This window comes from Castanea sativa, chromosome 4, assembly GCF_040712315.1.
Source record: "Castanea sativa cultivar Marrone di Chiusa Pesio chromosome 4, ASM4071231v1".
NCBI classification, from domain to species: Eukaryota; Viridiplantae; Streptophyta; class Magnoliopsida; order Fagales; family Fagaceae; genus Castanea; species Castanea sativa.
Window position 1 is genome coordinate 10,119,872 of NC_134016.1, and position 12,221 is coordinate 10,132,092.

Below are 12,221 nucleotides of genomic sequence, written 5' to 3' on the forward strand. Positions count from 1 at the left end.
AATGCATTTTTGCTTACGTGAAATTATTCAATATACTTTTTTGTTAAGTAAATGCAATTTTGCTTACGTGAAATTATTCGATGTACCTGTGTATTACATATTCTTTTATATAAAGGTAGATCTCATATATGTGTCTTGCACATTAGACTTACATTTTCTACAACTACAGGAATTGGCAAGCTATGATTGATGGAAAATAAAAATAGCATTAATGATAAGTCCATGTGAAAGTGATTGTATAGTACTCCTATAACTTGTCATGTTAACCTATTATGTTAAAAGTTTTAGAAAAAATTGTGCGCCTCCAAATTTAGTTCATAGGGAGGGAATTTGAAGTGCAAAAATGGACAACTATTGTGTATGTTTAGCTTACTAGCATCATATTCATATATTGGTAACTACAATTAGTAGGAATAAATCAAAAGAAGTGACAAATCCTTTAGGACAATTCTTGTCTTCTTTGTTTGTCACAATCACAGGATTGCACCTCTGCTCACGCTAACATATATAATCTGCATTTGTTATTATAGGATAAATAGACCTCGCATATAAATATATGGTTTTCGGTTTATCCTCTTAATCTATTAAGAGGTTTTTATTATTATTATATATTTTTAAGGGAATATTAGTCTTTCTCTGAAAAACATCAATTTTCTTTTCTAATTAGAATGAGGAACATCATAGTGAGCGAGTGATTATGCACAATACATGAACCCCACTTAGCAAATAGGTCCAGTGCAAAAAGTAAAAGTTGAGGGGTTACACTATAGAGTATAGAGACTATAGTCCACTCGACAAGATTGCCAGTTGGCTTACAAAATTTCAAGCATCAAAGTGCCTCCAGCTACGCTTCTTTTGAAGTTTTAGTTCACTTTGTGCAATCCTTTTCCTGGTCAAGAGTCAGGACTCTAAACCATACCCCAATCTTCATGGAGTTTCGATAATTAATTTGGTTTGTTGATTGTGACCAAGTTCATTGATTTTGGAACTTTAGCAACAGAATCTAATTTGGTTTTCTTATTTATGTATTAATTATTAGAAAGTCTCACATAAGTGGAGCCAACGGATAATTAATCCCCAACTAGCAATGGCCTCATGCGATGTGCGGATAATACTGTAAACTGTTATGTGAAAAACTTATATAGAATGTTCAAAATAATTTTAAGTAATAATATGAAGTAATGTTGTGATAGTATGAAGATGTTTCTGTTAAATTAATGGTGTAATACAAAATTAAGGGGATAAACAATTTAGGCTATAAAGAAAATGCTACATAAATTAGAACTTAGTTATTATGTGGTGTAATATCTACTTAAAACAAATGTGGTGTAATAACTTGATTGTTTGTTTAATAATTTTTTTTCTAAAATTTTTAATCATAATTTTTGTTTCGTCATTGGCTTGGAATAAGCATGAAAAATTTGTAATTTCATGTTAATGTTTAGTTGGCTTATGTAAATATTATTCAAAGTTTATAATGTCACGTTTATGTTATTGAAGTATTAATGTATGATAGTAGTAGGTTTAAATACTTAGGGCATGTTATTGAAGTATTAATGTATGATAATAGTTATTCCTATAATTTAGTTATTCTTTCGCTTGGTTATGTTTTTATTATAAGGAATAGTCATTCCTTATGAATAATTATTTTTTTAAAATGAGGAATAACTATTCCTCTTTAAAAGGGTTGTATTAGTTATTCCTTAGTAAGTGCAACAATTTCAAAACTTAATATATTTCAAAATAAACAAACTTTCCATACACATCTAACAATTATAAAAATAAAAAGAGAAATGATATGTCCACAACATTTTTACAACATTTTTACAACAAATCTTAAGTGGCAGGTTGTTACTGGTTGTTATTGTTGGGGCAAAAAAGTAATCTTAGTGTTAAGTTCAAATTTGAACCAATAATAACTAACCACCTATGATTTGTTGTGAAAATGTTGTAAAAATGTTGTGGACGTAGCACCTCTCAAATAAAAAATCATAAAAAATAACATATATCTCTTTTAAATTTAAAAAATAATAATTTTTAAGGAGATATAATTGTATGAATAAGATATTTCCTAAAATAAATCTTAAGTTTTATTCTAATGTTATGACTCACAAGCAAACTTATGAATATGTTTAATTATTACATTACAACACATTTTATTCCTAATAATAAATATTACAATTCATATCGTAATCCCTATTCAGTTTACCAAACGTAACCTCAAAGAAAATAGTAATATTCTATTAGTAGAATTTTATCATAATCCAAAATATGTAAAGAAGTTGAGGTTGAAAACTAAATGAAAAGTTACTCAAACAAAGTGCCACATGATAGAACCACGGGTTCTCCACATGAGGTTTTTGCTTTCTTAAAGTGTATTTACTCCATTGACACATTTAATGAATTAAAAGTTTTACATAAATGCAAACTTTGATGATGTGGAAGCCTACATAAGAGAGTTTCAAAGGATGTGTCATTTAATAGAATCTCATGCCCTCACACGTGAGGTCTCTGCCATTATATATATATATATATATATATATATATATATAGAGAGAGAGAGAGAGAGAGAGAGAGAGAGAGAGACCTCACGTGTGAGGGCATGAGAGAGCCCTCACACGTGAGGTTTTTGCTTTCTTAAAGTGTATTTACTCCATTGACACATTTAATGAATTAAAAGTTTTACATAAATGCAAACTTTGATGATGTGGAAGCCTACATAAGAGAGTTTCAAAGGATGTGTCATTTAATAGAATCTCATGCCCTCACACGTGAGGTCTCTGCCATTATATATATATATATATATATATATATATATAGAGAGAGAGAGAGAGAGAGAGAGAGAGAGAGAGAGAGAGAGAGAGAGAGAGAGTAAATATCTTATGCATCTTCTCCATGAAGCATGCCACTCACAATTTGTGGACCTTATAAGTAAATGGGATCCACAATTAGTTGTGAGTGGCTTGTTCCATGGAGTAGGTTAGGGCTAACTTGATAAAATTTGAGACCTAAAGCTAAAGCAACATTTTTAAGTAAAGTATTCTCTTATATTTAGATATTAAATAAATAATGTTTATATAAATTTATATATTATAATTATTTACTTAAAATTCATTACTTTCAATTTTTGTTAGATGCAAAATTAGTAATTAAATATTTGCATTCAAGATTTGTAAACATCTCATTTTTAAATGATAAATGGTTGATTCTCTTGATCTTTATTGTGACAATAAATTTTAGGTAGGAGAGTAAGTTTAGGGGTAAGATAGAAAAAGAGTGGTTAAGATAAAAAAAAAATAAAAACAAAAGAGAGGAGAAGTTTGACCTTCTCTCCTCTCTCCATGTGTGTGTGTTAAAATACTTAGTATTCTTTAAAAAAATTATCAAAAAATGCTTTTAGTGAGAAGAAAATTCTATATAGTTTGATGATGACTAGTTACAAAATTATATTTTGAATGAAGAAGGGATAAGGCACGTTTGATTTAAAGTTTTTTTAAGTGAGATAGAGAAAAACAAATGTATATGGATCTCTTCAATTTTTAGCTAGGCATTGATACTTTCAAATAAAAAAGTAAATAAGAACGTGATGTATTTTATTTTAAATTAATACAAAAATATAATTGTACTATGTGACCACAATTATGGCGCCTTATTTTTTATGGGAGCCTTATGCTATGTTTGGAAGTTTGGAGGGAGAGGAGAGTAGAGGAGAATAGAGGAAAGGAGAGTAGAGAGGAATGGTTATCCTCCACCTTATTTGGATATTTTTAAAATTAAGTAAGGGAGAGGGAAATAATTAGTCTTTTCATAGTTTGTAATTTTGTTAATATGGTAAGGGTAAATTTGGTAATTCATTTGGTCAAACATTTTATACTCTACTCTCCCTCCAAATCTCTCTAATTTGGGGGAATTAAAAAAGAGGGGATAAAAGTAGTTAGAACCCCTCTAAATCCCTCCCCCTCCTCCCTTAAAAAACATCCAAATAAGGTAATTTAACTTACTCTTACTCCCTCTACTCTACTCCCCCTCCATCCAAACAAGTTATTAGTTAAGGTGGGAGGATAGTCTCCTTTAGTCTAAACATGGCTCCATCCCTGCAACAAGAAATTATGGAAAATCTTTTTTGAGCTAATGCAACCTCCAATTACAATGTTCCAGTGAAAGACATTGGGACATATATTGATGTTTCATTAGTCATCACTATAGGGACGAAGGACCCAGTTAAGGATATTGGGTAGTGGACCGCACCTGAGGACGTCAAAGAGCCTGAAGACAAGCACGTATTAGTGAAGGCAAGTAGATTACTGGACCGAGGAAGAGGTCTGATCATAATGAATAGGTGATGTTGTCCAAGGAGCAATTTCACCTCGTCCACTAGAGTGGAAGCCCAAAGTTCAACCACCCATCAAGTATTGGGCTATGGGCAACCGCAATTGGGAGGATAAGCTTTAGATAGAGATAAGTCAATAGAGAATTGAGAAAGATCTGGGAAAAAAACTGCTACCACCGCATTGAATGCTCTCATCTAACCTCCTGGCTGCATTAATGTAGAAGTGATACCTGAACAGTGACTTTCAACCTCACAGCTACCCACAAAGATTTTAGGAAGGTAATGATGGGACAAGTATCAAGGAGATTAGCAATTTGATCTATAAGTGGAAGGCTAAGATGAAAAGGGGGAAGAGAATATAAAAGGGAAGGATTCCATTATAGTGGAGATCATGAGAAATCTAAGAAAGAAATCACGGTGTAATCAAGAACTTGAATATTTGTATTAGTCTAGGAGAAATATATAAGAACATATCATCCTTGGACCTAACTGATGAGTATCTTTTCTTTTCAAACTGTTTGTCTAACTCATTCTAACGCCAACTAGCCTATTGTGATCTACATTCTAACTCATTGAACGTTCAGAACAGGCCCACTCTCTATCAAATTTATTATTTTTGGACTCATTGGGCCATTGTCCAAATCTCTTGGGCTGTGGAGCGAATCGTGTCCTTACAATCACTATGCTACTTTTTTTACCCACGAAGTGTGTGTGTGTGTGTGTGTGTGTGTGTGTGTGTGTGTATATATTAAGTTACACTTTTGATCTTTTAAATTTGGGATAAGTTTTATTTTGATTATTCAAATTTTAAAAAGTCAATATCTAATACCTAAAATTTAAAGAGAACAATTTCATCAGTCAATGGGATTGGTTTAATTTTGGTCCCTTAAATATGAAGTTAGTTTGATTTTGGTCCCTTGGATATGTAATTGATTTGATTTGGTTCCTCAAAAAGGGGTACTTCAATATCTCATTAGGCATGCAAAATACCAAACAAATGAAAAGATACCAAAATTCTCAATTTTTGTAATATGAGGGACCAAGTATGATCTTTTCAAATTTAAAGGTATTTAATCATAAACCAATTTTTAATTAATTTTAATTTCTTATTAATGTGTGCAAGTACTTGAAGTGAAAACCCAAATCAAAGTAAAATTTGGTTTTACAGATTAGGGTTCGCAGTCCAAAATACCTCTCTTAAGAAGACTTTTTGCTGCAATGCAAGTACAATGACAGATAAGAAACTAAAGTGACTACAATCCTCAAGAGACTAATTCCAGTTTCTAAGTCTAACTCATATTCCAATGCTATTGATTCGAAATAACTTGATTCAAAACAAACAGACTCGAAGTGAACTATTCCTAACCAGCCTAACTCAAAGTGCACTTATTCAAAGTAAACTACATCAAAGTGAAATAATTTGAAGTAAACAAAAGCAGATAAAATCCTAAGCCATGATTCTAACCTCAAATTGATTGAAAGCAAGCATAAATGCAGACCAACCATAGACTAACAACTAAATCTTGCATCAAACTCAAATAAATTTGATTTTTTTTGAAGATTATAAATTGCAAGGAAAAGCACTTATAACTTACAAGTATAAATTCTTCGCAAATACTAAAAACTAGAAGATCTCCTAAGAATCTAAGAACAAATTATCTTAGAACACTTCTAAAAAAATATTATCTAGGTTCTCTAGTATTTTTGTGGTATCCTTTTTCTATAGAATGAATATTTATTTTAACTTGAGACTGTAGTGGTAACTTCTTGTTATACTTTCCACGTGTCGCTCCTTCGATGAATCTCACTACCACTTGACATGTAATTATTGATCTCAATAACCTCTTATAACTTCGTTAAGTCATGTTAACTATGTAATTGCTATATATGTCCGCTCTTGTAACAGCTCGAGGTGACGACTTATAACTTACTCAAGATATATAACTGCCCCATTTCTCTTGTAACCACTTCAAACAAAGTTGCATCATTCCTTGCTATCATCATCCTTTCTTTTTCTATCTATCTATCTTCTAGTATGCCACATGTTCTCTTTAAATTATTATTTCTGGCCCTAACAAAAGGATCAAAATGAAACCCATACCAAATTTTTTGGCACAAAATTATTATTTACTGTTCTTTTTCTAGTAGCCATATTTGACACCATGGGTAAGTTGTCTAGGGTAAACAAGCCAAGTCAAGTATTAAAAATTCATAATGGTTCATATTAATTTTACTTTAAATATGAGTTAAGCTTAGATTCATCGACAAATCAAATTTTATTTCAAGTTTTGTTCATTTTTTGTTAAACAAGTTCTAATTTGTTTGTGATATACTTGAAAACTTATTCTTTTTCATATATTGTAAACATTGTGACTAAAATTTGTTATCCCTTCTTTAAAATTCTATACTAATAATTAATACATAAATTAAATTTAAAATTATATTATTTAAGTTACTTAGAATGTTTTTCGTTTACTAAGATTTAAAAATTAGATTTACTAACCTTGCATTGTTAAAAATTAGTATATATAATTTTTGTTACAAAATGGATTATTATTATAGGTGCCCAAAAAGTTAAAGGCCCAAGCCCACTGAGAATAGTGGTACCTTGTCCTTTAGATCAAGCCCAACAATAGAATTTCTATAGAGAGTGAGAAAACAAACTCAAACACAGTTCTAAATCAAGTTTTAGCTTATGGATTCCCAAATGATTGACAAACGTAACTAGAGTGAAAGTTATGAGTAAAGCTTTCCTCGGGCTGGTCCAAGGATAAGTTCCAATATAAGATTAGTTCAACTTTACACCAGATAATATATTGTTCACTTCCTTCTTTTTCTCCTTTTTTTTCCAAAAAAAGTCTCTCCTTCTGGGAGGTTCTTTCCCTTTTATATCCTTCCTCCCTCTATCACAACCTTTCACTTGTACACCTTAAAACATTCCTTAGGATATTTGTCCCATCACGGCTCTACAGAAGGTGGTTGAAGAGGCTGCTAGCTGTGAAGCCACTGTTCAAGTGTCATTTTCATATTAATGCAACTGATATGGTTGGTATGAAGCATTCAATGCGGAGGTGGGAGGTATATCTTTCAAGAAACTTCTTGCCACATCCCTTGCTCCTCCCACGGTCGCTCCTTCTCTTCCTGGGCCTTTGTAAGATACTAAATACTCTATTTCTACTTCCATCCTCAGAGAGTTGGGTTCCTTGGATCTTACTCATCTCCTCGGGCTAGCTTATACAAGCTTTTCCTTGGTATGATCCTTCTGCTCCTCGGATCCCCCACAATAGCCCCTAAAACCTTGCTCCCCTGATATACTCAGAGAGTAAGGTTTTAGTAATAGCGAGAAGAATAGTACATGCCAGATGCGTTCCCACGAGGGGACATCATTTCACATGTCCTCTGAACACTCCTGATGCTTTGGTATCCACGTTTCTGCAGTTATTAAATCTAGCGGTTGTTTGTCTTCCCACGTTCTACGGTGAGATGCTAATCCAACGGTCTAAATTTCCTGTCATTTTTAAGCGGAAAAATTACCACTCTCTTTAACTCCTATATAAAGTGGGGATGGGGGGTGATTTTTTCCCACTTACATGCTTTCTATAAATTTTCTTGAAGCACCAGTTCGAGAAGATGAGTAAGATCTGAGGAACCCGACTGTCCGAGAATGGAAGCAGAAACAAAGTATTTAGTATCTTACAAAGGCCCAGGAAGAGGAGGGACCGTGAAAGGAGCAAGGGATGTGGCAAGAAGTTTCCTGAAAGATATACCTCCCACCTCCACATTGAATGCTTCACACCAATCATATCAGCTACATAATGTGAAAAATGACACCTAAACAGTGACTTCACAGCTAGCAGCCCCTTCAACCACCTTTTGATTTTGAATTAGTGAGAATTGCGACAAATTGTTTGTTACATTAGTTCAGTGCATTTTACTATCCTTGAATGGAATGAAATTCTTGCAATTTGTAAATTTTTTACTATTTGAACTTTTCTAATTTCATTTGATGAAGAAGAGCTTGGCCTTGTGCTGATCGACGTTTTCTGGAGCTTATTTCAGTGGTTGAAGCGTGCTGTGGGTTTGGTAGAAGGAAAATGGATAGTGAGATGAAGTGCAAGCATGGGTAGTTGGAAAAGTTATGAGAAAATACCCGTTGGATTTTGGTAGCCTGCAGTGATGGAACTACACATTGCTGTGGGACCCAATGTGGCTAAAAATTACGAAAATTGCCACTGAGTTAATAAACTCATAACTTGAAAACATGTGTTGGCTGTTTCCAAAACTGGTAACTCATCTCCCACAAAACTCAGTTTTGATAACTGAGTTAACTGATCCAAAAACCTGCCAAACAAACTTTATACATGTGGGGCCCACGGTTTTTGGGTTATGAGTTAACAAAACTCAGTTTTGTTAACTGAGTTTGGCAAAATCCAAATAAGGCCTTAATTTGCAGAGGCAAGGTTCTCCAATAAAAGTTCTCCACAAATTTATTAAGGGAAATGTTAACTAGCACCGTGCAGTGCTGGTTAACGTTTCCTCTTTTGTGTTTAACTTAAAAAGAGGAAAAAAAGTTGTAAAAAAAATTGCTAAAAGAGATAAAAAGAAATTACTAAAAATTGAAAAATTGTTAAAAGTTAAAAAAGTTACACAAAAAATTACCCAAAATGCGTTGTTAACCGGCAACTTACGGTGCCCGTTAACACAACCCATTTATTAATACAGACATGTGCCATCAGTGCGACAAAGCCCTGCAATTTCTCAAGTCTACACTACATCATATGCAACTTGCCTAAGAGCGTAAAGACAAGGGTTCACTTGATTGTTTGACTCTCAGTTTAATTGGACTAGATGCTGTTTATTATATACATTATATGACACAAATGGGAAGTAATTTTCTGCAACTCGTTCTTTTTTTTCTGCAACGCGTGTTTAGATGTAGCAGGTTTAAACTTTTAGTACTTTTATAATGATTGGTTGACTTATAAGTTACTAAAACACAAGAGAGTGAGAGACAAGTATGGTTGTTGTTATCCATTTTAATTACAACTGGCTACAGATTTAGAATTAGGAAACATTTCTGTCTCCATCAGCACATGAGCTGCTCTCTCTCTCTCTCTAAAGTAGCACTTATTACAAGAGAATCTAGGCATGTATCCCTTTAATCACGCAGGCACCCACGCCAAAGAAGCAATAGAAATGTCAAGCGCCAGCTTTCAATGCTTTCTCTATACTCTTTTTAGAAGGTATCACATGTAGGAGAAACTATTTCCCAACAGATCCCATAAGTTTGATATGCTGAATCTATATTATATGAACTAGTCGCTAACCCGTGCGATGCACAGGAAATTTTTTGTAACTATAAGATTTTAGCAAATCAAATGCCTTAAAATTTGAAAATCTTAAAGAACTTACATTAGCACTCATCAATTTGTTTACAAAGCTAATGCTAAATAGATCTATAAATTACATTCTCATATTCTCGGTCATATGCAAGGTGAGAGGACTCTTTTGATTATGGTTTGCATCATTCTATCCTTCAAAAGCTTTAAGAAGTGCCATGCGGTCACTGCATAAGAATGTGTATAAGGTTATACAAAATTTTGTCATTATAATCAACATCCTAAAGCTAATATCCAATCCAAAAATGTGTAACCAATGTTACATATTATAACAAAAGCCCAAAGAGACAACAAAAACAGTTGTAGTTATATAAGAGAGAGAATCAGATCAAACATGTATTTCTATTTTTGCTTACTTTGAGATCGAATTTCAAGACTGAAACTTAAAATCCAGAATTCCAACAACAAAAGCACAGAAAAACCTCTCTATCTAACAATATCAAAAAACTCTACAGAAAAGTACCAAATTTAATATGATATTACCCACTTTGCTTTGAAAGAAGATCACAAAGACATCACAATAAAGAATAAGATGGAATATACTCCTTCAGTCTACCATGCTTCCAATCAGCTAGTCTTCTTTTCCACTCCCAACCATAAAATCCTGCATATTATAATCTATTGTAAACTGGAAAGAGATATATTCTCCTAGAGATTCAAGATATGATGAGAAGGAAAACTATTATCAAATTTGATGGAAATGAAAAGGAATATCATATCATTCTTAGGTAAAACTAAAACATAAAGTTTTTTGGATAGAAATTTCATGGTGTGAGCCTAAGAAGGGACCATCATGCATAATTTTACATGATAAGCTACAACCTAAATATGAAGAAAATAGTCCTCTTGCTAATGCTAATTAGCCAAGAAGGTCATACAATCATATTTTAAATAACTCCTCCTTAGTCCTAACAAATCCAATTCTTAAGGCCCTTGTGCACAATAAAGTATTTTGAACTCTAAATGTAGGCTGTAGCTTCACTTCAAGTGAGAACTTGAGTTTAATATTGATCTTCAATAGCTTCTTTTCTTTAGTTACTGTCATAATTATGTAATTTATTTTTCTGTTTTTTTTATATCTTAATTTCATAAAATAGAGTAGCCATTGGGAGAACCCATGGTCTCGAAGAGACAATGCAAAAATAGAAGAGAGTATATTATACCTTTTTTATACGCAAATTTGAGCAAGCATTAAGTATATATGTCCACTTATTAAACCTAAAAAAGGGACATTGTACAAAATCAAATTGTGGAAAAAAGAAAAAAAAACTAATGTAATTCATCAAACAATTTGCATTTTCTTTTGATTTACATATAGGGTTTGAATCAACAACAAATTCAAACCAAAAACCCTGTAGATGATGGGAATAAAGTTGAGAATAATAATGTGTTAAGAGAGTTATATATTGGATTAATTGAGCAAACAAATTCCAAAAAAAAAAATTAAAAAGAAAAGAGAAGTACATATTAGAATATGTGCAGGGAAGACTTCCTATTGTAGGCTTTCGTGAGAAGAGACATGTGTTTCTTGAAAACCAAAAAAGAAAAAAAAATCTGAAATAAAGAAAACACGGGAAACATATTGGAAGCAAAAAGTACTACTCACAATACCAATTGAGAATACACTTTGATCATATATATAATTATTTAAGACATACAATTAGAGAAAGATTATTAATCAACCTCATGCAATTCATCTAAAAGTAAAGAAAATTAATCATACAAGAATACATATTTGACATCAAGATTAGACTCAACTTTTACTTAAAATTGAAACCTAAAACAAGTCCTAGTATCAAAATTTTTGGAATCTCATAACGTAAGATTAGTACCCAATTAAAGAAACAAATGGATTTTAGAGAACCAAATTTAAGGTACATAAACTATCCTACAATTGTATTATGACTATTTGATAATCCTTTCAGATTTTTAATGAGGCTCCTAATCCACAATTTTATCAAATATGGGAATGACAGATAAGTTTGCTTAAGTTCCAATTCAATTTTTCAATCTCTCTATTAATTTACTTGTAGAAAGTTTTGTAGACAAACTTCGTAAAAAAAAAAAAAAAAACTGACAGAGAACAATGGTTCTAGGAATTTAATTAAATAAAACTGTATCTCACCAAAGTTCAGTCTGCCTCTTGAAAGAAAGAAAATACACTTTTTAATAAACAAACATAAGTTGTCATTAAGACTTGCTATGACAATTTCTCTATACTTTTTTTCATATCAATAAAAAATCTGCCACCCCATTATCTTATGCCACTTTGTTGATTACTAAAAATATTTGCTTTAAAGATTGAAAATAAACAACTTTCAAGGGAAAGAACCATCAAATTTTAATGTGGTTAAGCGTTAGAACACAATAATGGAAAATAGGACAAAATAAGGATCTGAAATATTATAGACAAAATAAGGATCTAAAATATTGTAGACAAAATATTATAAAAGAGTTTCTAGTCCTCTTGCCAACCGAAGTTTTGAACGTGA